Below are 25,042 nucleotides of genomic sequence, written 5' to 3'. Positions count from 1 at the left end.
TATTGAACGTAAAGTCAAGAGGCATTGTGAAAAACGTGTATCTACGAGAATAAATATAAGGTTGTTACCAATATGTTGAACACACACTTCTGTCGCAAGCAGACAAAAAACAAACCTGGATAAGTGCAACGATGATTCAATGTATCATTGCTCTTAAGCAGCATAAGGGGGTATAGCTCAGTGGTAGAGCATTTGACTGCAGATCAAGAGGTCTCTGGTTCAAATCCAGATGCCCCCTATGCTGTTTGATGCCATGCCACCTTCTCTCCAGCAGTTTAGCAAATGCTTACAATAACCTGCATGCAGATATCGTCTGGGGAACACTGTGATACATCATCTGCTGCTTAAACGGAAAGCCCATGGTAATTTTCTTTATTTATGTTAAATCCGCATCAGCTGCTGCTAGTCTACGTCAGTGAAAACAGCTCCTTCCTATTTGATCTGTTGTCCCATCCCAAACCACAGATTCATAATTTTCAGCAGATCCATTAAGTCTATATTTCACCATGTTAACAATTCAATTTTTAATGGATATTGCTCCATGAAATTCGTGAGTTATACCTTTGAGCAGTATTTAGACCATCCCCGATTGTGTACGTCACACTGTAAAATCTGTCATTCTGTCATAATGCTCGGAAGGAGTTCTAGCTTAGAAACGGAAACTGTGACTGCATCAATTACTTTCGATTCCATTGAATTCAAGCTGTTATATCACTGTGATAAGAAGCTGCGTGGTCGGCTATCTCAGTCCGAAGAGCATGAGTGTTTCAATATCAGGGTTGTGGCCACGTCGGGCGCAATTACTTTGAAACTTCACTGTATTCCTGGGTGAAGGGGATTTCTCCGGTCGTGCCAATGCTCAGAACGAGTCTTTCTCCATCATGCTTTGTTAATATCATAGTTTATGTGTGAAAACTGATTCCATTTGTTGATGAGGACTGATGTACATAGAATGACGACACTTTAAAAGTGCCAAGTTCCACTCAAGGACTTGAACCAAAATGAGTGTTCAGAATCACAGAGTTAGATGAACCACTTCATCGTCGACTGATAGCTGAGGGTTCTCGTCCAATGGGATCCAGACAATAACAATCCAATGGTAAAATCTACGTGAGATAAATCCAGAACTCTCTCTGAACGTTTGCCAGGACCAAATGAATATATTCCGGTGTGAATTGTGTTTGTTTGCTCACCGAAGTGTGTATTCTGATTATTGGAGGGGAAGGATTTGAGATTTTTCAGTGTGCTGCACAAATGATCTGGATGAACAGAGAAGCAAAATATTCCCAGAGCACAGCGAGCTGATTCATACAGAATGACTCTTCCACATTCTATCCCTTTATTTGTTCCATTGATGCCTTATTCTGTTTTTCACCATCACCCATTTGTTACTTAATCTCCTCTGCCATCCATTCTTTTCCAGTTTCCCATTTGACCTTTAATCCCGATCTGCTGAATATTTTCAGTATGTATTGAATGTAAAGTCAAGAGGCATTGTGAAAAACGTGTATCTACGAGAATAAATATAAGGTTGTTACCAATATATTGAACACACACTTCTGTCGCAAGCAGACAAAAAACAAACCTGGATAAGTGCAATGATGATTCAATGTATCATTTGCTCTTAAGCAGCATAAGGGGGTATAGCTCAGTGGTAGAGCATTTGACTGCAGATCAAGAGGTCTCTGGTTCAAATCCAGATGCCCCCTATGCTGTTTGATGCCATGCCACCTTCTCTGCACCAGTTTAGCAAATACTTACGATAACCTGCATGCAGATATCGTCTGGGGAACACCGTGATACATCATCTGCTGCTTAAACGGAAAGCCCATGGTAATTTTATTTTTTTAATGTTAAATCCGCATAAGCTGCTGCTCGTCTACGTCAGTGAAAACAGCTCCTTCCTATTTGATCTGTTGTCCCATCCCAAACCACAGATTCATAATTTTCAGCTGATCCATTAAGTCTATATTTCACCATGTTAACAATTCAATTTTTAATAGATATTGCTCCATGAAATTCGTGAGTTATACCTTTGAGCAGTATTTAGAACATCACCGATTGTGTACGTCGCACTGTAAAATCTGTCATTCTGTCATAATGCTCGGAAGGAGTTCTAGCTTAGAAACGGAAACTGTGACTGCATCAATTACTTTCGATTCCATTGAATTCAAGCTGTTATATCACTGTGATAAGAAGCTGCGTGGTCGGCTATCTCAGTCGGAAGAGCATGAGTGTTTCAATATCAGGGTTGTGGCCACGTCGGGCGCAATTACTTTGAAACTTCACTGTTTTCCTGGTTGAAGGGGATTTCTCCGGTAGTGCCAATGCTCAGAACGAGTCTTTCTCCATCATACTTTGTTAATATCATAGTTTATGTGTGAAAACTGATTCCATTTGTTGATGAAGACTGATGTACATAGAATGACGACACTTTAAAAGTGCCAAGTTCCACTCAAGGACTTGAACCAAAATGAGTGTTCAGAATCACAGAGTTAGATGAACCACTTCATCGTCGACTGATAGCTGAGGGTTCTCGTCCAATGGGATCCAGACAATAACAATCCAATGGTAAAATCTACGTGAGAGAAATCCAGAACTCTCTCTGAACGTTTGCCAGGACCAAATGAATATATACCGGTGTGAATTGTGTTTGTTTGCTCACCGAAGTGTGTATTCTGTTTGTTGGAGGGGAAGGATTTGAGATTTTTCAGTGTGCTGCAAAAGTGATCTGGATGAACAAACAGAGAAGCAAAATATTCCCAGAGCACAGCGAGCTGATTCATACAGAATGACTCTTCCACATTCTATCCCTTTATTTGTTCCATTGATGCCTTATTCTGCTTTTCAACATCACCCATTTGTTACTTAATCTCTTCTGCCATCCATTCTTTAACAGTTTCCCTTTTGACCTTTCATCCCGATCTGCTGAATATTTTCAGTATGTATTGAATGTAAAGTCAAGAGGCATTGTGAAAAACGTGTATCTACGAGAATAAATATAAGGTTGTTACCAATATGTTGAACACACACTTCTGTCGCAAGCAGACAAAAAACAAACCTGGATAAGTGCAACGATGATTCAATGTATCATTGCTCTTAAGCAGCATAAGGGGGTATAGCTCAGTGGTAGAGCATTTGACTGCAGATCAAGAGGTCTCTGGTTCAAATCCAGATGCCCCCTATGCTGTTTGATGCCATGCCACCTTCTCTGCACCAGTTTAGCAAATACTTACGATAACCTGCATGCAGATATCGTCTGGGGAACACCGTGATACATCATCTGCTGCTTAAACGGAAAGCCCATGGTAATTTTATTTTTTTATGTTAAATCCGCATAAGCTGCTGCTCGTCTACGTCAGTGAAAACAGCTCCTTCCTATTTGATCTGTTGTCCCATCCCAAACCACAGATTCATAATTTTCAGCTGATCCATTAAATCTATATTTCACCATGTTAACAATTCAATTTTTAATAGATATTGCTCCATGAAATTCGTGAGTTATACCTTTGAGCAGTATTTAGACCATCACCGATTGTGTACGTCGCACTGTAAAATCTGTCATTCTGTCATAATGCTCGGAAGGAGTTCTAGCTTAGAAACGGAAACTGTGACTGCATCAATTACTTTCGATTCCATTGAATTCAAGCTGTTATATCACTGTGATAAGAAGCTGCGTGGTCGGCTATCTCAGTCCGAAGAGCATGAGTGTTTCAATATCAGGGTTGTGGCCACGTCGGGCGCAATTACTTTGAAACTTCACTGTTTTCCTGGTTGAAGGGGATTTCTCCGGTAGTGCCAATGCTCAGAACGAGTCTTTCTCCATCATGCTTTGTTAATATCATAGTTTATGTGTGAAAACTGATTCCATTTGTTGATGAGGACTGATGTACATAGAATGACGACACTTGAAAAGTGCCAAGTTCCACTCAAGGACTTGAACCAAAATGAGTGTTCAGAATCACAGAGTTAGATGAACCACTTCATCGTCGACTGATAGCTGAGGGTTCTCGTCCAATGGGATCCAGACAATAACAATCCAATGGTAAAATCTACGTGAGAGAAATCCAGAACTCTCTCTGAACGTTTGCCAGGACCAAATGAATATATACCGGTGTGAATTGTGTTTGTTTGCTCACCGAAGTGTGTATTCTGTTTGTTGGAGGGGAAGGATTTGAGATTTTTCAGTGTGCTGCAAAAGTGATCTGGATGAACAAACAGAGAAGCAAAATATTCCCAGAGCACAGCGAGCTGATTCATACAGAATGACTCTTCCACATTCTATCCCTTTATTTGTTCCATTGATGCCTTATTCTGCTTTTCAACATCACCCATTTGTTACTTAATCTCTTCTGCCATCCATTCTTTAACAGTTTCCCTTTTGACCTTTCATCCCGATCTGCTGAATATTTTCAGTATGTATTGAATGTAAAGTCAAGAGGCATTGTGAAAAACGTGTATCTACGAGAATAAATATAAGGTTGTTACCAATATGTTGAACACACACTTCTGTCGCAAGCAGACAAAAAACAAACCTGGATAAGTGCAACGATGATTCAATGTATCATTGCTCTTAAGCAGCATAAGGGGGTATAGCTCAGTGGTAGAGCATTTGACTGCAGATCAAGAGGTCTCTGGTTCAAATCCAGATGCCCCCTATGCTGTTTGATGCCATGCCACCTTCTCTGCACCAGTTTAGCAAATACTTACGATAACCTGCATGCAGATATCGTCTGGGGAACACCGTGATACATCATCTGCTGCTTAAACGGAAAGCCCATGGTAATTTTATTTTTTTATGTTAAATCCGCATAAGCTGCTGCTCGTCTACGTCAGTGAAAACAGCTCCTTCCTATTTGATCTGTTGTCCCATCCCAAACCACAGATTCATAATTTTCAGCTGATCCATTAAGTCTATATTTCACCATGTTAACAATTCAATTTTTAATAGATATTGCTCCATGAAATTCGTGAGTTATACCTTTGAGCAGTATTTAGACCATCACCGATTGTGTACGTCGCACTGTAAAATCTGTCATTCTGTCATAATGCTCGGAAGGAGTTCTAGCTTAGAAACGGAAACTGTGACTGCATCAATTACTTTCGATTCCATTGAATTCAAGCTGTTATATCACTGTGATAAGAAGCTGCGTGGTCGGCTATCTCAGTCCGAAGAGCATGAGTGTTTCAATATCAGGGTTGTGGCCACGTCGGGCGCAATTACTTTGAAACTTCACTGTTTTCCTGGTTGAAGGGGATTTCTCCGGTCGTGCCAATGCTCAGAACGAGTCTTTCTCCATCATACTTTGTTAATATCATAGTTTATGTGTGAAAACTGATTCCATTTGTTGATGAAGACTGATGTACATAGAATGACGACACTTTAAAAGTGCCAAGTTCCACTCAAGGACTTGAACCAAAATGAGTGTTCAGAATCACAGAGTTAGATGAACCACTTCATCGTCGACTGATAGCTGAGGGTTCTCGTCCAATGGGATCCAGACAATAACAATCCAATGGTAAAATCTACGTGAGAGAAATCCAGAACTCTCTCTGAACGTTTGCCAGGACCAAATGAATATATACCGGTGTGAATTGTGTTTGTTTGCTCACCGAAGTGTGTATTCTGTTTGTTGGAGGGGAAGGATTTGAGATTTTTCAGTGTGCTGCATAAGTGATCTGGATGAACAAACAGAGAAGCAAAATATTCCCAGAGCACAGCGAGCTGATTCATACAGAATGACTCTTCCACATTCTATCCCTTTATTTGTTCCATTGATGCCTTATTCTGTTTTTCACCATCACCCATTTGTTACTTAATCTCTTCTGCCATCCATTCTTTTCCAGTTTCCCTTTTGACCTTTCATCCCGATCTGCTGAATATTTTCAGTATGTATTGAATGTAAAGTCAAGAGGCATTGTGAAAAACGTGTATCTACGAGAATAAATATAAGGTTGTTACCAATATGTTGAACACACACTTCTGTCGCAAGCAGACAAAAAACAAACCTGGATAAGTGCAACGATGATTCAATGTATCATTGCTCTTAAGCAGCATAAGGGGGTATAGCTCAGTGGTAGAGCATTTGACTGCAGATCAAGAGGTCTCTGGTTCAAATCCAGATGCCCCCTATGCTGTTTGATGCCATGCCACCTTCTCTGCACCAGTTTAGCAAATACTTACGATAACCTGCATGCAGATATCGTCTGGGGAACACCGTGATACATCATCTGCTGCTTAAACGGAAAGCCCATGGTAATTTTATTTTTTATGTTAAATCCGCATAAGCTGCTGCTCGTCTACGTCAGTGAAAACAGCTCCTTCCTATTTGATCTGTTGTCCCATCCCAAACCACAGATTCATAATTTTCAGCTGATCCATTAAGTCTATATTTCACCATGTTAACAATTCAATTTTTAATGGATATTGCTCCATGAAATTCGTGAGTTATACCTTTGAGCAGTATTTAGAACATCACCGATTGTGTACGTCGCACTGTAAAATCTGTCATTCTGTCATAATGCTCGGAAGGAGTTCTAGCTTAGAAACGGAAACTGTGACTGCATCAATTACTTTCGATTCCATTGAATTCAAGCTGTTATATCACTGTGATAAGAAGCTGCGTGGTCGGCTATCTCAGTCCGAAGAGCATGAGTGTTTCAATATCAGGGTTGTGGCCACGTCGGGCGCAATTACTTTGAAACTTCACTGTTTTCCTGGTTGAAGGGGATTTCTCCGGTCGTGCCAATGCTCAGAACGAGTCTTTCTCCATCATACTTTGTTAATATCATAGTTTATGTGTGAAAACTGATTCCATTTGTTGATGAGGACTGATGTACATAGAATGACGACACTTTAAAAGTGCCAAGTTCCACTCAAGGACTTGAACCAAAATGAGTGTTCAGAATCACAGAGTTAGATGAACCACTTCATCGTCGACTGATAGCTGAGGGTTCTCGTCCAATGGGATCCAGACAATAACAATCCAATGGTAAAATCTACGTGAGAGAAATCCAGAACTCTCTCTGAACGTTTGCCAGGACCAAATGAATATATACCGGTGTGAATTGTGTTTGTTTGCTCACCGAAGTGTGTATTCTGTTTGTTGGAGGGGAAGGATTTGAGATTTTTCAGTGTGCTGCATAAGTGATCTGGATGAACAGAGAAGCAAAATATTCCCAGAGCACAGCGAGCTGATTCATACAGAATGACTCTTCCACATTCTATCCCTTTATTTGTTCCATTGATGCCTTATTCTGTTTTTCACCATCACCCATTTGTTACTTAATCTCTTCTGCCATCCATTCTTTTCCAGTTTCCCTTTTGACCTTTCATCCCGATCTGCTGAATATTTTCAGTATGTATTGAATGTAAAGTCAAGAGGCATTGTGAAAAACGTGTATCTACGAGAATAAATATAAGGTTGTTACCAATATATTGAACACACACTTCGGTGGCAAGCACACATCGAACAAACCTGAATAAGTACAATGATGATTCAACGTATCATTGGCTTGAAGCAGCATAAGGGGGTATAGCTCAGTGGTAGAGCATTTGACTGCAGATCAAGAGGTCTCTGGTTCAAATCCAGATGCTCCCTATGCTGTTTGATGCCATGCCACCTTAAATGCGATAGCTTAAAAAATGCTTATTACAACCTCGGGTGCAGATATTGTCTGGGAAACACTGTGATACATCATCTGCTCCTTGAACGGAAAGCCAATTGTAATTTTCTTTTTTTGTGTTAAATCTGCATTTGCTGCTGCTCGTCTGCATCAGTGAAAACAGCTCCTTCCTATTTTATCTGTTGTCCCGTCCCAAACCACATATTCATAATTTTCAGCAGGTCCATTAAGTCTATATTTCACCATGTTAACAATTCAATTTTTAATGGATATTGCGCCATGAAATTCGTGAGTTATACCTTTGAGCAGTATTTAGACCATCCCCGATTGTGTACGTCACACTGTAAAATCTGTCATTCTGTCATAATGCTCGGAAGGAGTTCTAGCTTAGAAACGGAAACTGTGACTGCATCAATTACTTTCGATTCCATTGAATTCAAGCTGTTATATCACTGTGATAAGAAGCTGCGTGGTCGGCTATCTCAGTCCGAAGAGCATGAGTGTTTCAATATCAGGGTTGTGGCCACGTCGGGCGCAATTACTTTGAAACTTCACTGTTTTCCTGGTTGAAGGGGATTTCTCCGGTCGTGCCAATGCTCAGAACGAGTCTTTCTCCATCATACTTTGTTAATATCATAGTTTATGTGTGAAAACTGATTCCATTTGTTGATGAAGACTGATGTACATAGAATGACGACACTTTAAAAGTGCCAAGTTCCACTCAAGGACTTGAACCAAAATGAGTGTTCAGAATCACAGAGTTAGATGAACCACTTCATCGTCGACTGATAGCTGAGGGTTCTCGTCCAATGGGATCCAGACAATAACAATCCAATGGTAAAATCTACGTGAGAGAAATCCAGAACTCTCTCTGAACGTTTGCCAGGACCAAATGAATATATTCCGGTGTGAATTGTGTTTGTTTGCTCACCGAAGTGTGTATTCTGTTTGTTGGAGGGGAAGGATTTGAGATTTTTCAGTGTGCTGCATAAGTGATCTGGATGAACAAACAGAGAAGCAAAATATTCCCAGAGCACAGCGAGCTGATTCATACAGAATGACTCTTCCACATTCTATCCCTTTATTTGTTCCATTGATGCCTTATTCTGCTTTTCAACATCACCCATTTGTTACTTAATCTCTTCTGCCATCCATTCTTTTCCAGTTTCCCTTTTGACCTTTCATCCCGATCTGCTGAATATTTTCAGTATGTATTGAATGTAAAGTCAAGAGGCATTGTGAAAAACGTGTATCTACGAGAATAAATATAAGGTTGTTACCAATATGTTGAACACACACTTCTGTCGCAAGCAGAAAAAACAAACCTGGATAAGTGCAACTGATGATTCAATGTATCATTGCTCTTAAGCAGCATAAGGGGGTATAGCTCAGTGGTAGAGCATTTGACTGCAGATCAAGAGGTCTCTGGTTCAAATCCAGATGCCCCCTATGCTGTTTGATGCCATGCCACCTTCTCTGCACCAGTTTAGCAAATACTTACAATAACCTGCATGCAGATATCGTCTGGGGAACACCGTGATACATCATCTGCTGCTTAAACAGAAAGCCCATGGTAATTTTCTTTATTTATGTTAAATCCGCATAAGCTGCTGCTAGTCTACGTCAGTGAAAACAGCTCCTTCCTATTTGATCTGTTGTCCCATCCCAAACCACAGATTCATAATTTTCAGCAGATCCATTAAGTCTATATTTCACCATGTTAACAATTCAATTTTTAATGGATATTGCTCCATGAAATTCGTGAGTTATACCATTGAGCAGTATTAAGACCATCCCCGATTGTGTACGTCACACTGTAAAATCTGTCATTCTGTCATAATGCTCGGAAGGAGTTCTAGCTTAGAAACGGAAACTGTGACTGCATCAATTACTTTCGATTCCATTGAATTCAAGCTGTTATATCACTGTGATAAGAAGCTGCGTGGTCGGCTATCTCAGTCCGAAGAGCATGAGTGTTTCAATATCAGGGTTGTGGCCACGTCGGGCGCAATTACTTTGAAACTTCACTGTTTTCCTGGGTGAAGGGGATTTCTCCGGTCGTGCCAATGCTCAGAACGAGTCTTTCTCCATCATGCTTTGTTAATATCATAGTTTATGTGTGAAAACTGATTCCATTTGTTGATGAGGACTGATGTACATAGAATGACGACACTTGAAAAGTGCCAAGTTCCACTCAAGGACTTGAACCAAAATGAGTGTTCAGAATCACAGAGTTAGATGAACCACTTCATCGTCGACTGATAGCTGAGGGTTCTCGTCCAAGGGGATCCAGACAATAACAATCCAATGGTAAAATCTACGTGAGAGAAATCCAGAACTCTCTCTGAACGTTTGCCAGGACCAAATGAATATATTCCGGTGTGAATTGTGTTTGTTTGCTCACCGAAGTGTGTATTCTGTTTATTGGAGGGGAAGGATTTGAGATTTTTCAGTGTGCTGCATAAGTGATCTGGATGAACAAACAGAGAAGCAAAATATTCCCAGAGCACAGCGAGCTGATTCATACAGAATGACTCTTCCACATTCTATCCCTTTATTTGTTCCATTGATGCCTTATTCTATTTTTCACCATCACCCATTTGTTACTTAATCTCTTCTGCCATCCATTCTTTTCCAGTTACCCTTTTGACCTTTCATCCCGATCTGCTGAATATTTTCAGTATGTATTGAATGTAAAGTCAAGAGGCATTGTGAAAAACGTGTATCTACGAGAATAAATATAAGGTTGTTACCAATATGTTGAACACACACTTCTGTCGCAAGCAGACAAAAAACAAACCTGGATAAGTGCAATGATGATTCAACATATCATTGCTCTTAAGCAGCATAAGGGGGTATAGCTCAGTGGTAGAGCATTTGACTGCAGATCAAGAGGTCTCTGGTTCAAATCCAGATGCCCCCTATGCTGTTTGATGCCATGCCACCTTCTCTGCACCAGTTTAGCAAATACTTACGATAATCTGCATGCAGATATCGTCTGGGGAACAGTGTGATACATCATCTGCTGCCTAAACGAAAGCCCATGGTAATTTTCTTTATATACGTTAAATCCGCATTTGCTGCTGCTAGTCTACGTCAGTGAAAACAGCTCCTTCCTATTTGATCTGTTGTCCCATCCCAAACCACAGATTCATAATTTTCAGCTGATCCATTAAGTCTATATTTCACCATGTTAACAATTCAATTTTTAATGGATATTGCTCCATGAAATTCGTGAGTTATACCTTTGAGCAGTATTTAGACCATCACCGATTGTGTACGTCACACTGTAAAATCTGTCATTCTGTCATAATGCTCGGAAGGAGTTCTAGCTTAGAAACGGAAACTGTGACTGCATCAATTACTTTCGATTCCATTGAATTCAAGCTGTTATATCACTGTGATAAGAAGCTGCGTGGTCGGCTATCTCAGTCCGAAGAGCATGAGTGGTTCAATATCAGGGTTGTGGCCACGTCGGGCGCAATCAGTGGCGTGCAGAGGTCTGGTGATGCCCGGGGCAAATCTTGATTGTATGCCCCAAAGCCCCACGTAAATATTTCATTAAATATCACCAAAAAACCTATAGAAAACGTAGTTGCACACGTTCTAGAGCTATTCACTAACCTCTTTATCTTTAGAACATAGAACGATACAGCGCAGTACAGGCCCTTCGGCCCTCGATGTTGCACCGACATGGAAAAAAACTAAAGGCCATCTAACCTACACTATGCCCTCATCCAATAAACTTTTAAATGCCCTCAATGTTGGCAAGTTCACTACTGTTGCAGGTAGGGCATTCCACGGCCTCACCACTCTTTGCGTAAAAAACCCACCTCTGACCTCTGTCCTATATCTATTACCCCTCAATTTAAGGCTATGTCCCCTCGTGCTAGCCACCTCCATCCGCGGGAGAAGGCTCTCGCTGTCCACCCTATCTAACCCTCTGATCATTTTGTATGCCTCTATTAAGTCACCTCTTAACCTTCTTCTCTCTAACGAAAACAACCTCAAGTCCATCAGCCTTTCCTCATAAGATTTTCCCTCCATACCAGGCAACATCCTGGTAAATCTCCTCTGCACCCGTTCCAAAGCTTCCACGTCCTTCCTATAATGAGGCGACCAGAACTGTGCGCAATACTCCAAACGCGGCCGTACTAGAGTTTTGTACAACTGCAACATGACCTCATGGCTCCGGAACTCAAACTCTCTACCAATAAAGGCCAACACACCATAGGCCTTCTTCACAACCCTATCAACCTGGGTGGCAACTTTCAGGGATCTATGTTCATGGACAAGAGCCCTCTGCTCATCCACACTACCAAGAATTTTACCATTAGCCAAATATTCCGCATTCCTGTTATTCTTTCCAAAGTGAATCACCTCACACTTCTCCACATTAAACTCCATTTGCCACCTCTCAGCCCAGCTCTGCTGCTTATCTATGTCCCTCTGTAACCTGCAACATCCTTCCGCACTGTCTACAACTCCACCGACTTTAGTGTCGTCTGCAAATTTACTCACCCATCCTTCTGCGCCCTCCTCTAGGTCATTTATAAAAATGACAAACAGCAACGGCCCCAGAACAGATCCTTGTGGTACGCCACTCGTAACTGAACTCCATTCTGAACATTTCCCACCAATTACCACTCTCTGTCTTCTTTCAACTAGCCAATTTCTGATCCACATCTCTAAATCACCCTCAATCCCCAGCCTCTGTATTTTCTGCAATAGGCGACCGTGGGGAACCTTATCAAACGCTTTACTGAAATCCAATGCACCACATCAACTGCTCTACCCTCGTCTACCTGTTCAGTCACCTTCTCAAAGAACTCGATAAGGTTTGTGAGGCATGACCTACCCTTCAAAAAACCATGCTGACCATCCCTAATCATATTATTCCTATCTAGATGATTATAAATTGTATCTTTTATAATCCTCTCCAAGACTTTACCCACCACAGACGTTAGGCTCACTGGCCTATAGTTACCGGGGTTATCTCTACTCCCCTTCTTGAACAAAGGGACCACATTTGCTATCCTCCAGTCTTCTGGCACTATTCCTGTAGCCAATGATGACCTAAAAATCAAAGCCAAAGGCTCAGCAATCTCTTCCCTGGCTTCCCAGAGAATTCTAGGATAAATCCCATCAGGCCCCGGGGACTTATCTATTTTCACCTTGTCCAGAATTGCCAACACTTCTTCCCTACGCACCTCAATGCCATCTATTCTAATAGCCTGGGTCTCAGCATTCTCCTCCACAATATTATCTTTTTCCTGAGTGAATACTGACGAAAAGTATTCATTTAGTATCTCACTTATCTCCTCAGCCTCCACACACAACTTCCCACCACTGTCCTTGACTGGCCCTACTCTTACCCTCGTCATTCTTTTATTCCTGACATACCTATAGAAAGCTTTTGGGTTTTCCTTGATCCTACCTGCCAAAGACTTCTCATGTCCCCTCCTTGCTCGTCTTAGCTCTCTCTTTAGATCCTTCCTCGCTTCCTTGTAACTATCAAGCGCCCCAACTGAAACTTCACGCCTCATCTTCACATAGGCCTCCTTCTTCCTCTTAACAAGAGATTCCACTTCTTTGGTAAACTACGGTTCCCTCGCTCGACCCCTTCCTCCCTGCCTGACTGGTACGTACTTATCAAGAACATGCAATAGCTGTTCCTTGAACAAGCTCCACATATCCAGTGTGCCCAACCCTTGCAGCCTACTTCTCCAACCTACACATCCTAAGTCATGTCTAATGGCATCATAATTGCCCTTCCCCCAGCTATAACTCTTGCCCTGCGGGGTATACTTATCCCTTTCCATCACTAACGTAAAGGTCACCGAATTGTGGTCACTGTTTCCAAAGTGCTCACCTACCTCCAGATCTAACACCTGGCCTGGTTCATTACCCAAAACCAAATCCAATGTGGCCTCGCCTCTTGTTGGCCTGTCAACATATTGTGTCAGGAAACCCTCCTGCACACATTGTACAAAGAACGACCCATCTAATGTACTCGAACTATATAATTTCCAGTCAATATTTGGAAAGTTAAAGTCTCCCATAACAACTACCCTGTTACTTTCGCTCTTTTCCAGAATCATCTTCGCCATCCTTTCCTCTACATCCCTAGAACTATTAGGTGGCCTATAGAAAACTCCCAACAGGGTGACCTCTCCTTTCCTGTTTCTAACCTCAGCCCATATTACCTCGGAAGAAGAGTCCCCATCTAGCATCCTTTCCGCCACTGTAATACTGTCCTTGACAAGCAGCGCCACACCTCCCCCTCTTTTGCCCCCTTCTCTGACCTTACTAAAACACCTAAACCCCGGAACCTGCAACAACCATTCCTGTCACTGCTCTATCCATGTCTCTGAAATGGCCACAACATCAAAGTCCCAGGTACCAACCCATGCTGCCAGTTCCCCTACCTTATTTCGTATACTCCTGGCATTGAAGTAGACACACTTCAAACCACCTACCTGAACACTGGCACCCTCCTGCGAAGTCAAATCTGTGCTCCTGACCTCTATACTCTCAATCTCCCGTACCCCAAAACTACAATCCAGGTTCCCATGCCCCTGCTGAATTAGTTTAAACCCCCCCAAAGAGCACTAACAAATCTCCCCCCCAGGATATTGGTGCCCCTCAGGTTCAGATGTAGACCATCCTGTCTATAGAGGTCCCACCTTCCCCAGAAAGAGCCCCAGTTATCCAGAAATCTGAATCCCTCCCGCCTGCATCATCCCTGTAGCCACGTGTTTAATTGCTCTCTCTCCCTATTCCTCATCTCACTATCACGTGGCACGGGCAACAACCCAGAGATAATAACTCTGTTTGTTCTCGCTCTGAGCTTCCATCCTAGCTCCCTAAAGGCCTGCCTGACATCCTTGTCCCCTTTCCTACCTATGTCGTTAGTGCCAATGTGGACTACGACTTCGGGCTGCTCCCCCTCCCCCTTAAGGACCCGGAAAACACGATCCGAGACATCACGTACCCTTGCACCTGGGAGGCAACATACCAAACGTGAGTCTCTCTCGCTCCCACAAAATCTCCTATCTGTGCCCCTGACTATTGAGTCCCCAATTACTAATGTTCTACTCCTTTCCCCCCTTCCCTTCTGAGCAACAGGGACAGACTCCGTGCCAGAGGTCCGTACCCCATGGCTTAGGGTCCCTGCACAGACTGCTTCTTCCCAGTCCCTCTTACAGTTACCCATCTATCTCCAGTCTTTGGTGTAACTACTTCCCTGAAGCTCCTATCTATGACCCCCTCTGCCTCCCGAATGATCCGAAGTTCATCCAGTTCAAGCTCCAGGTCCCTAACACGGTTTTTGAGGAGCTGGAGTTGGGTGCACTTCCCACAGATGAAATCAGCAGGGACACTGACGGCGTCCCTCACCTCAAACATTCTGCAGGAGAAGCATTGTACTGCCTTCCCTGACATCACCTCTAGATTTAAAAAAAACAAGAAGAAAAAGAAACGAAGAGCTTACCTGATATTCCCTCAAACCCTGCTCCCGGTGAAAGGTAAGCAAATTTAAAGGCACTCACTCACCTTCACGACAGGACCCAAGCTGCCTCTAGGTCAGGGGTGGGCAAACTTTTCCGTGCAAGGGCCACATTCAGAAATTCACAATTCACAAAGGGCCGCATAGTATATTAAGTAAAATAATTACTTCACCCGGTTATGATTCTGGGCGCCTCATACAGAACATAGAACAGTACAGCACAGTACAGGCCCTTCGGCCCTCGACGTTGTGCCGAGCAATGATCATCCTACTCAAGTCAACGTATCCACCCTATACCAGTAAGTAACCCAACATTAACCTTAAAAAAAAATTACAAAAAAAAAAAATTTTAAACCATTTTTTTTTTTTTAATGTCTTGGAGGGCCGCAGAAATACCTTTGGCGGGCCGCATGCGGCCCGCGGGCCGTAGTTTGCCCACCCCTGCTCTAGGTCATCTCTAAGGTATAGGACGGCTGCCTGAGGTTAAATTGCGCTGTAAGAGTTAGTCAATTTCCCCTTAGCGCTGGGATTCTAGGGATATTGTTCTCTTCTTCAGTCATTTTGCTTTGCAGCAATGGGTGAGATGTTATGTCTCGAAAGTTGTGCCTCCCTCCTCTGCAACCCCCATGGAGAAGGATAAGAGCAGCAACGTCATGGAAATACTGTTATGACCCTTGTGGAAACAAACTACAAACAACCCAACTAAGACCAATATACAAAACTTCACTTTTATATTAGCAATCACACCAAAATCAACGTAAATTAAACATGAATTAACAGGAAAATTGCAATAATATGACCGATAAATTACACATAGCAGATACAAAGACATATCTCACACATTTCTCAGTCAGCCCATTCAGCACGTATCACATTCATTTCAGCCACAATGTCCTTCAAAACGTTGAACTTCTTCAAATCAAATTCCATCTTCATTTCTCTAAAGCTTTAGCACCAAGTCTCATCAAACAACGGCATTACTTCACCCAATTTCCACAAATATAATTTTCACAGTCGACACATTTCCAGATCCCTTCTTCTTCACAAAACCCTGGTCATGTGGGGCCTGTTTGTGCACTATGCCAGTGCATAAAGGGTCCCCAAATCCAGATATAAAGCTTTGTTCAAGATCCGAGCTCCAGCAGCTTGCAGTCAAGTAGAACATAGAACATAGACCAGTACAGCACAGAACAGGCCCTTCAGCCCTCGATGTTGTGCCGAGCAATGATCACCCTACTCAAACCCACGTATCCACCCTATACCCGTAACCCAACAGCCCCCCCCCCCCTTAACCTTACTTTTTTAGGACACTACGGGCAATTTAGCATGGCCAATCCACCTAACCCGCACATCTTTGGACTGTGGGAGGAAACCGGAGCACCCGGAGGAAACCCACGCACACACGGGGAGGACGTGCAGACTCCGCACAGACAGTGACCCAGCCGGGAACCGAACCTGGGACCCTGGAGCTGTGAAGCATTTATGCTAACCGCCATGTTACCGTGCTGCCCCTGTCTCTGAGAATCTCCCATTTATAGGACCCTGGGCTTTAAGTATAAAGGGTAAGAGGGCAAACGTTCAGAGGCCATGATGAATCTTCATAAAATACTGGTTCTGTCCCAAATGGGTGCCCCTGGCCCAAATGTCAAATTCTGGGCACGACAGTTTAGTAAATTGACAACTATAGAGAGGGTGCAGAGAAGAGTTTAAAAATGGATCAAAAGATAAAGATAAAGAATAAATAAAACTCACCCATGGTGGCATTGATTGCCGTTGATTCGGGAGATTTCGCGCCCTTTTTGTTCACCAGGCGCGCAGGCGCGCTCCGGTCGACCGCGGTGCGCAGGCGCGCTCCGGCCGACCGCAGTGCGCAGGTGCGCTCCGGCCGACTGCGGTGCGCAGGCGCGCTCCGGCCGACCGCGGTGCGCAGGCGCGCTCCGGCCGCCCGCGGTGCGCAGGCGCGCTCTGGCCGACCGCGGTGCGTGCTCCCTTCTCTTCACGCTGCTGCCCCCATCCAATCGATGCCCGGGGCCAGCGCACCGTTGGCCCCCCCCTCTGCACGCCACTGGGCGCAATTACTTTGAAACTTCACTGTTTTCATGGGTGAAGGGGGTTTCTCCGGTAGTGCCAATGCTCAGAACGAGTCTTTCTCCATCATGCTTTGATAATATCATAGTTTATGTGTGAAAACTGATTCCATTTGTAGATGACGAGTGATGTACACAGAATGATGACACTTTAAAAGTGCCAAGTTCCACTCAAGGACTTGAACCAAAATGAGTGCTCAGAATCACAATATTAGATGAACCACTTCATCGTAGACTGATAGCTGCAGGTTCTCATCCAAGGGGATCCAGACAATAACAATCCAATGGTAAAATCTAGGTGAGAGAAATCCAATACTCTCTCTGAACGCTTGCCAGGACGAAATGAATATATACCGGCGTGAATTGTGTTTGTTTGCTCACCGAAGTGTGTATTCTGTTTATTGGAGGGGAAGGATTTCAGATTTTTCAGTGTGCTGCATAAGTGATCTGGATGAACAGAGAAGCAAAATATTCCCAGAGCACAGCGAGCTGATACATACAGAATGACTGTTCCATATTCTATCCCTTTACTTGTTCCATTGATGCCTTATTCTGTTTTTCACCATCACCCATTTGTTACTTAATCTCATCTGCCATCCATTCATTTCCAGTTTCCCTTTTGATGTTATGTTAAATCCGCACTTGCTGCTAGTCTACGTCAGTGAAAACAGCTCCTTCCTATTTTATCTGTTGTCCCATCCCAAACCACAGATTCATAATTTTCAGCAGATCCATTAAGTCTATATTTCACCATATTTCACCAATTCAATTTTTAATGGATATTGTTCCATGAAATTTGTGAGTTATACCTTTGAGCAGTATTTAGACCATCCCCGATTGTGTACGTCACACTGTAAAATCTATCATTCTGTCATAATGCTCGGAAGGAGTTCTAGCTCAGAACGGAAACTGTGACTGCGTCAATTACTTTCAATTCCACTGAATTCAAGTCGTTATATCACTGTGATAAGAAGCTGCGTGGTCGGCTATCTCAGTCGGAAGAGCATGAGTGTTTCAATATCAGGGTTGTGGCCACGTCGGGCGCAATTACTTTGAAACTTCACTGTTTTCCTGGGTGAAGGGGATTTCTCCGGTCGTGCCAATGCTCAGAACGAGTCTTTCTCCATCATGCTTTGTTAATATCATAGTTTATGTGTGAAAACTGATTCCATTTGTAGATGAGGACTGGTGTACATAGAATGATGACACTTGAAAAGTGGCAAGTTCCACTCAAGGACTTGAACCAAAATGAGTGCTCAGAATCACAGAGTTAGATGAACCACTTCATCGTAGACTGATAGCTGAGGGTTCTCGTCCAATGGGATCCAGACAATAACAATCCAATGGTAAAAATACGTGAGAGAAATCCAGAACTCTCTCTGAACGTTTGCCAGGACCAAATGAATATATTCCGGTGTGAATTGTGTTTGTTTGCTCACCGAAGTGTTTATTCTGTTTTTTGGAGGGGAACGATTTGAGATTTTTAAGTGTGCTGCATAAGTGATCTGGATGAACAAACAGAGAAGCAAAATATTCCCAGAGCACAGCGAGCTGATTCATACAGAATGACTCTTCCACATTCTATCCCTTTATTTGTTCCATTGATGCCTTATTCTGTTTTTCACCATCACCAATTTGTTACTTAATCTCATCTGCCATCCATTCATTTCCAGTTTCCCTTTTGATCTTTCATCCCAATCTGCTGAATATTTTCAGTATGAATTGAATGTAAAGTCAAGAGGCATTGTGAAAAACGTGTATCTGCGAGAATAAGTATAAGGTCGTCACCAATATATTGAACACACAACTCTGTCGCAAGCAGACATAAAACAAACCTGGATAAGTGCAATGATGATGCAATGTATCGTTACTTTCAAGCAGCTCCGTGGTAGAGCATTTGACTGCAGATCAAGAGGTCTCTGGTTCAAATCCAGATCCCCCCTATGCTGTTTGATGCCATGTCAACTTCAATGCACCAGTTTAGCAAATACTTACGATAACCTGCATGCAGATATCGTCTGGGGAACACTGTGATACATCACCTGCTGCTTGAACGGAAAGCCAATTGTAATTTTCTTTATTTGTGTTAAATCCGCATTTGCTGCTGCTAGTCTACGTCAGTGAAAACAGCTGCTTCCTATTTAATCTGTTGTCCCATCCCAAACCACAGATTCATAATTTTCAGCAGATCCATTAAGTCTATATTTCACCATGTTAACAATTCAATTTTTAATGGATATTGCTCCATGAAATTCGTGAGTTTACCTTTGAGCAGTATTTAGACCATCCCCGATTGTATACGTCACACTGTAAAATCTATCATTCTGTCATAATGCTCAGGAGTTCTAGCTTGGAAACGGAAACTGTGACTGCGTCAATTACTTTCGATTCCCTTGAATTCAAGCCATTATATCACTGTGATCAGAAGCTGCGTGGTCGGCTATCTCAGTCGGAAGAGCATGAGTGTTTCAATATCAGGGTTGTGGCCACATCGGGCGCAATTACTTTGAAATTTCACAGTTTTCCTGGGTGATGAGGATTTCTCCGGTAGTGCCAATGCTCAGAACGAGTCTTTCTCCACCATGCTTTGTTAATATCATAGTTTATGTGTGAAAACTGATTCCATTTGTAGATGAGGACTGATGTACATAGAATGATGACACTTTAAAAGTGCCAAGTTCCACTCAAGGACTTGAACCAAAATGAGTGCTCAGTGGCAGCACGGTAGCATGGTGGTTAGCATAATTAGTGGTTAGCATAAATGCTTCACAGCTCCAGGGTCACAGGTTTGATTCCCGGCTGGGTCACTGTCTGTGTGGAGTCTGCACGTCCTCCACGTGTGTGCGTGGGTTTCCTCCGGCTGCTCCGGTTTCCTCCCACAGTCCAAAGATGTGTGGGTTAGGTGGATTGGCCATGCTAAATTGCCCGTAGTTTAATAGTAAGGTTAAGTGGGGGGTTGTTAGATTACGGGTATAGGGTGGATACGTGGGTTTGAGTAGGGTGATCATTGCTCGGCACAACATCGAGGGCCGAAGGGCCTGTACTGTGCTGTACTGTTCTATGTTCTATGATGGCAGCATGGAGTGCTCTTAAAGCTGCCTTTAGGTCAGAACATTGCCTCTGCAATGCCTCTACCTGCTTTTCTGATTCATCTCGTATCAGGACTGCACGTTGCACATCCTGATAGGCTTTTTCATATTGGGTCTGGGAACTGCTCAGATGGGCTAGACACGACTGATGTACCCTCTTGGCATCATCTACCTCTCTACCCTTCTCTGCCAGCTTCCCTCTTAGCTCGAGGTTTTCCTTTTCGATGTCCCTGACATCCACTTTACTCATTCTGTTTCGTTCCTCTAACTCTGCTCGGAGCGTCCGAACGACCTCCTCAGTGCCTCGCAGTTGTGCCAAACAGGACACGATTGCCATCGGCTTGCGTGCTTTACCAAGATTTTTCTTATGAATTTGAGAGAGGTTTTCCCACCAAGTACGTCCTATACTCCCGGGACCTGTCTCCTCATTGATACTAAACTCATTCCAAAGGGGCCATCCTTTCCCTTTTAGATACTTGCGGAGTTCCAGCTCCCACACGGGACACTGACCTACTCTGCTACTGCTGATCGCTGTGACGAAGAACTGCTCTGGGTTCATGAGGTGTTCCATTGCCTGCATGGCCATTTCCTCCTTCTGTCTTAATTTGGAACAGGGGAACAAGCAATGCCTGGGTCACGTAGCGATCGTTGTTTTGGCACTTACTTACAGATGGCTGCTGCTCAAGGGCCGGTGATGAAAGACAGGAGTCTGGAGGCTGGAGTTGGAGGCCGGAGTCGGGATGCAACAGGCAGAACCATGTGCGGGACCTTCTTTTTATAGGTCCCCATAGGTCCGTGCCCCTTGGGGCGGACTCTCTCACCTGCTGGGGATCGATTGGGTCTTTCGATATGATTCGAACTCCCCTATCCTGGGGTCGTTTCTCGATGGCTGGGGCGGTTCCTAGGGCTCATTGTACTGGTTTCTCTGGCGGCATCCTGGCTGGGTAGCTATAGAAAAGTATCAATCGATACCTAAATGTATCTATTGTATCTAGGATTGTCCCGGTATCATCTCATTAGTATGCAGATCGTTTTCCCATTAACATTGCTGCCTGGACTCTGCAGCTGTGGGGAAACCAGTTTTTATGAGTGTCTCACTATTGAAAGCTTCTGCAAGCTGTTTGTCCTGGACTATGTCTGTTTTTTCCCTGCAGTCTTTGCAGTTCTCCATTTTGTACACTGGTGTCCATTTTAGATGGCTACATCTTTCATCCCGATCTGCTGAATATTTTCGGAATGTATTGAATGTAAAGTCAAGAGACATTATGAAAAACGTGTATCTACGAGAATAAATATAAGGTCGTTACCAATATATTGAACACACACTTCTGTCGCAAGCAGACAGAAAACAAACCTGGATAAGTGCAATGATGATTCAACAAATCATTGCTCTCAAGCAGCATAAGTGGGTATAGCTGAGTGGTAGAGCATTTGACTGCAGATCAAGAGGTCTCTGGTTCAAATCCAGATGCCTGTTTGATGCCATGCCACCTTCAATGCACCAGTTTAGCAAATACTTATGATAACCTGGCATGCAGATATCGTCTGGGGAACACTGTGATCCATCATCTGCTGCTTGAACGGAAAGCCAATTGTAATTTTCTTTATTTGTGTTAAATCCGCATTTGCTGCTGCTAGTCTACATCAGTGAAAACAGCTCCTTCCTATTTTATCTTTTGTCCCATCCCTAACCACAGATTCATAATTTTCAGCAGGTCCATTAAGTCTCCATTTCACCATGTTAACTATTCAATTTTTAATGGATATTGCTCCATGAAATTCGTGAGTTATACCTTTGAGCAGTATTTAGACCATCCCCGATTGTATACGTCACACTGTAAAATCTATCATTCTGTCATAATGCTCGGAAGGAGTTCTAGCTTCTAGCTTAGAAACGAAAACTGTGACTGCGTCAATTACTTTCGATTCCATTGAATTCAAGCCGTTATATCACTGTGATATGAAGCTGCGTGGTCGGCTATCTCAGTCGGAAGAGCATGAGTGTTTCACTCTCAGGGTTGTGGCCACGTTGGGCGCAATTACTTTGAAACTTCACTGTTTTCCTGGGTGAAGGGGATTTCTCCGGTAGTGCCAATGCTCAGAACGAGTCCTTCTCCATCATGCTTTGTTAATATCATAGTTTATGTGTGAAAACTGATTCCATTTGTTGATGAGGACTGATGTACATAGAATGACGACACTTTAAAAGTGCCACGTTCCACTCAAGGATTTGAACCAAAATGAGTGCTCAGAATCACAGAGTTAGATGAACCACTTCATCATCGACTGATAGCTGAGGGTTCTCGTCCAAGGGGATCCAGACAATAACAATCCAATGGTAAAATCTACGTGAGAGAAATCCAGAACTCTCTCTGAACGTTTGCCAGGACCAAATGATTATATTCCGGTGTGAATTGTGTTTGTTTGCTCACCGAAGTGTGTATTCTGTTTGTTGGAGGGGAAGGATTTGAGATTTTTCAGTGTGCTGCGTAAGTGATCTGGATGAACAAACAGAGAAGCAAAATATTCCCAGAGCACAGCGAGCTGATTCATACAGAATGACTCTTCCACATTCTATCCCTTTATTTGTTCCATTGATGCCTTATTCTGTTTTTCACCATCACCCATTTGTTACTTAATCTCATCTGCCATCCATTCTATTCCGGTTTCCCTTTTGATCTTTCATCCCGATCTGCTGAATATTTTCAGTATGTATTGAATGTAAAGTCAAGAGGCATTGTGAAAAACGTGTATCTACGAGAATTAATATAAGGTCGTTATCAATATATTGAACACACACTTCTGTCGCAAGCAGACAAAAATCAAACCTGGATAAGTGCAATGATGATTCAACGTATCATTGCTCTCAAGCAGCATAAGAGGGTATAGCTCAGTGGTAGAGCATTTGACTGCAGATCAAGAGGTCTCTGGTTCAAATCCAGATACCCCCTATGCTGTTTGATGCCGTGCCACCTTTTCTGCACTAGTTTAGCAAATACTTACGATAACCTGCATGCAGATATCGTCTGGGGAACACTGTGATACATCATCTGCTACTGAAACAGAAAGCCCATGGTAATTTTCTTAATTTATGTGAAATCCGCGTGAGCTGCTGCTAGTCTACGTCAGTGAAAACAGCTCCTTCCTATTTGATCTGTTGTCCCATCCCAAACCACAGATTCATAATTTTCAGCAGATCCATTAAGTCTATATTTCACCTGGTTAACAATTCAATTTTTTATGGATATTGCTCCATGAAATTCGTGAGGTATCCCTTTGAGCAGTATTTAGGCCATTTCCGATTGTGTATGTCACACTGTAAAATCTATCATTCTGTCATAATGCTCGGAAGGAGTTCTAGCTCAGAACGGAAACTGTGACTGCGTCAATTACTTTCAATTCCATTGAATTCAAGTCGTTATATCACTGTGATAAGAAGCTGCGTGGTCGGCTATCTCAGTCCGAAGAGCATGAGTGTTTCAATATCAGGGTTGTGGCCACGTCGGGCGCAATTACTTTGAAACTTCACTGTTTTCCTGGGTGAAGGGGATTTCTCCGGTCGTGCCAATGCTCAGAACGAGTCTTTCTCCATCATGCTTTGTTAATATCATAGTTTATGTGTGAAAACTGATTCCATTTGTTGATGAGGACTGATGTACATAGAATGATGACACTTTAAAAGTGCCAAGTTCCACTCAAGGACTTGAACCAAAATGAGTGCTCAGAATCACAGAGTTAGATGAACCACTTCATCGTAGACTGATAGCTGAGGTTTCTCGTCCAAGGGGATCCAGACAATAACAATCCAATGGTAAAAATACGTGAGAGAAATCCAGAACTCTCTCTGAACGTTTGCCAGGACCAAATGAATATATTCCGGTGTGAATTGTGTTTGTTTGCTCACCGAAGTGTGTATTGTTTATTGGAGGGGAAGGATTTGAGATTTTTCAGTGTGCTGCATAAGTGATCTGGATGAACAAATAGAGAAGCAAAATATTCCCAGAGCACAGCGAGCTGATTCATCCAGAATGACTCTTCCACATTCTATCCCTTTATTTGTTCCATTGACGCCTTATTCTGTTTTTCACCATCATCCCATTTGTTACTTAATCTCTTCTGCCGTCCATTCTATTCCAGTTTCCCTTTTGATCTTTCATCCCGATCTGCTGAATATTTTCGGTATGAATTGAATGTAAAGTCAAGAGACAATGTGAAAAACGTGTATCTACGAGAATAAATATAAGGTCATCACCAGTATATCGAACACCCACTTCAGTCGCAAGCAGACACAAAACAAACCTGGATAAGTGCAATGATGCAAGTATCATTGCTCTGAAACAGCATATGGGAGTATAGCTCCGTGGTAGAGCATTTGACTGCAGATTAAGGGGTCTCTGATTCAAATCGAGGTGGCCCCTATGCTGTTTCACTGTCATGTCTCTTGATTGCTACAGTTTAGGAAAAAATTGCTATAACTTAGCATGCAGCTTTTGTCTGGAGAACACTGTGAGACATCATCTGTTGCTTGAACAAAATGCTGACTTTTTTTGTGTGTTGAATCCCCATTTGCTGCTGCTAGTCTACGTCAGTGAAAACAGCTTCCTCCTATTTTATCTGTTGTCCCATCCCAAACCACACATTCATAATTTTCAGCAGGTCCATTAAGTCTCCATTTCACCTTTTATACAATTCACGTTTTAATGGATATTGCTCTATGAAATTCGTGAGTTATA

General features: G+C 42.8%; 10 non-coding genes across 10 annotated transcripts; all 10 read left to right on the top strand.

Annotated features, from left to right (window-relative positions):
• Window positions 1–166: 166 nt before the first annotated feature.
• trnac-gca lies at window positions 167–238 on the top strand. Its single transcript has one exon. It is a non-coding gene; the product is annotated as a tRNA-Cys (tRNA).
• A 1,399-nt stretch (window positions 239–1,637) lies between these two features.
• Window positions 1,638–1,709, top strand: trnac-gca. Its single transcript has one exon. It is a non-coding gene; the product is annotated as a tRNA-Cys (tRNA).
• Window positions 1,710–3,112: 1,403 nt separating this feature from the next.
• Window positions 3,113–3,184, top strand: trnac-gca. The gene has a single exon. It is a non-coding gene; the product is annotated as a tRNA-Cys (tRNA).
• Window positions 3,185–4,586: 1,402 nt separating this feature from the next.
• trnac-gca lies at window positions 4,587–4,658 on the top strand. The gene has a single exon. It is a non-coding gene; the product is annotated as a tRNA-Cys (tRNA).
• Window positions 4,659–6,060: 1,402 nt separating this feature from the next.
• trnac-gca lies at window positions 6,061–6,132 on the top strand. The gene has a single exon. It is a non-coding gene; the product is annotated as a tRNA-Cys (tRNA).
• Window positions 6,133–7,529: 1,397 nt separating this feature from the next.
• trnac-gca lies at window positions 7,530–7,601 on the top strand. Its single transcript has one exon. It is a non-coding gene; the product is annotated as a tRNA-Cys (tRNA).
• A 1,402-nt stretch (window positions 7,602–9,003) lies between these two features.
• trnac-gca lies at window positions 9,004–9,075 on the top strand. Its single transcript has one exon. It is a non-coding gene; the product is annotated as a tRNA-Cys (tRNA).
• Window positions 9,076–10,477: 1,402 nt separating this feature from the next.
• On the top strand, window positions 10,478–10,549 carry trnac-gca. Its single transcript has one exon. It is a non-coding gene; the product is annotated as a tRNA-Cys (tRNA).
• An 11,165-nt stretch (window positions 10,550–21,714) lies between these two features.
• On the top strand, window positions 21,715–21,786 carry trnac-gca. Its single transcript has one exon. It is a non-coding gene; the product is annotated as a tRNA-Cys (tRNA).
• Window positions 21,787–23,188: 1,402 nt separating this feature from the next.
• trnac-gca lies at window positions 23,189–23,260 on the top strand. Its single transcript has one exon. It is a non-coding gene; the product is annotated as a tRNA-Cys (tRNA).
• The last annotated feature ends 1,782 nt before the right edge of the window (window positions 23,261–25,042 follow it).

This window comes from Scyliorhinus canicula, chromosome 17 (genome assembly GCF_902713615.1).
Source record: "Scyliorhinus canicula chromosome 17, sScyCan1.1, whole genome shotgun sequence".
NCBI lineage: Eukaryota > Metazoa > Chordata > Chondrichthyes > Carcharhiniformes > Scyliorhinidae > Scyliorhinus > Scyliorhinus canicula.
The sequence above is the reverse complement of the archived record's forward strand: the minus strand, read 5'-3'. Positions and strand labels throughout refer to the sequence as shown.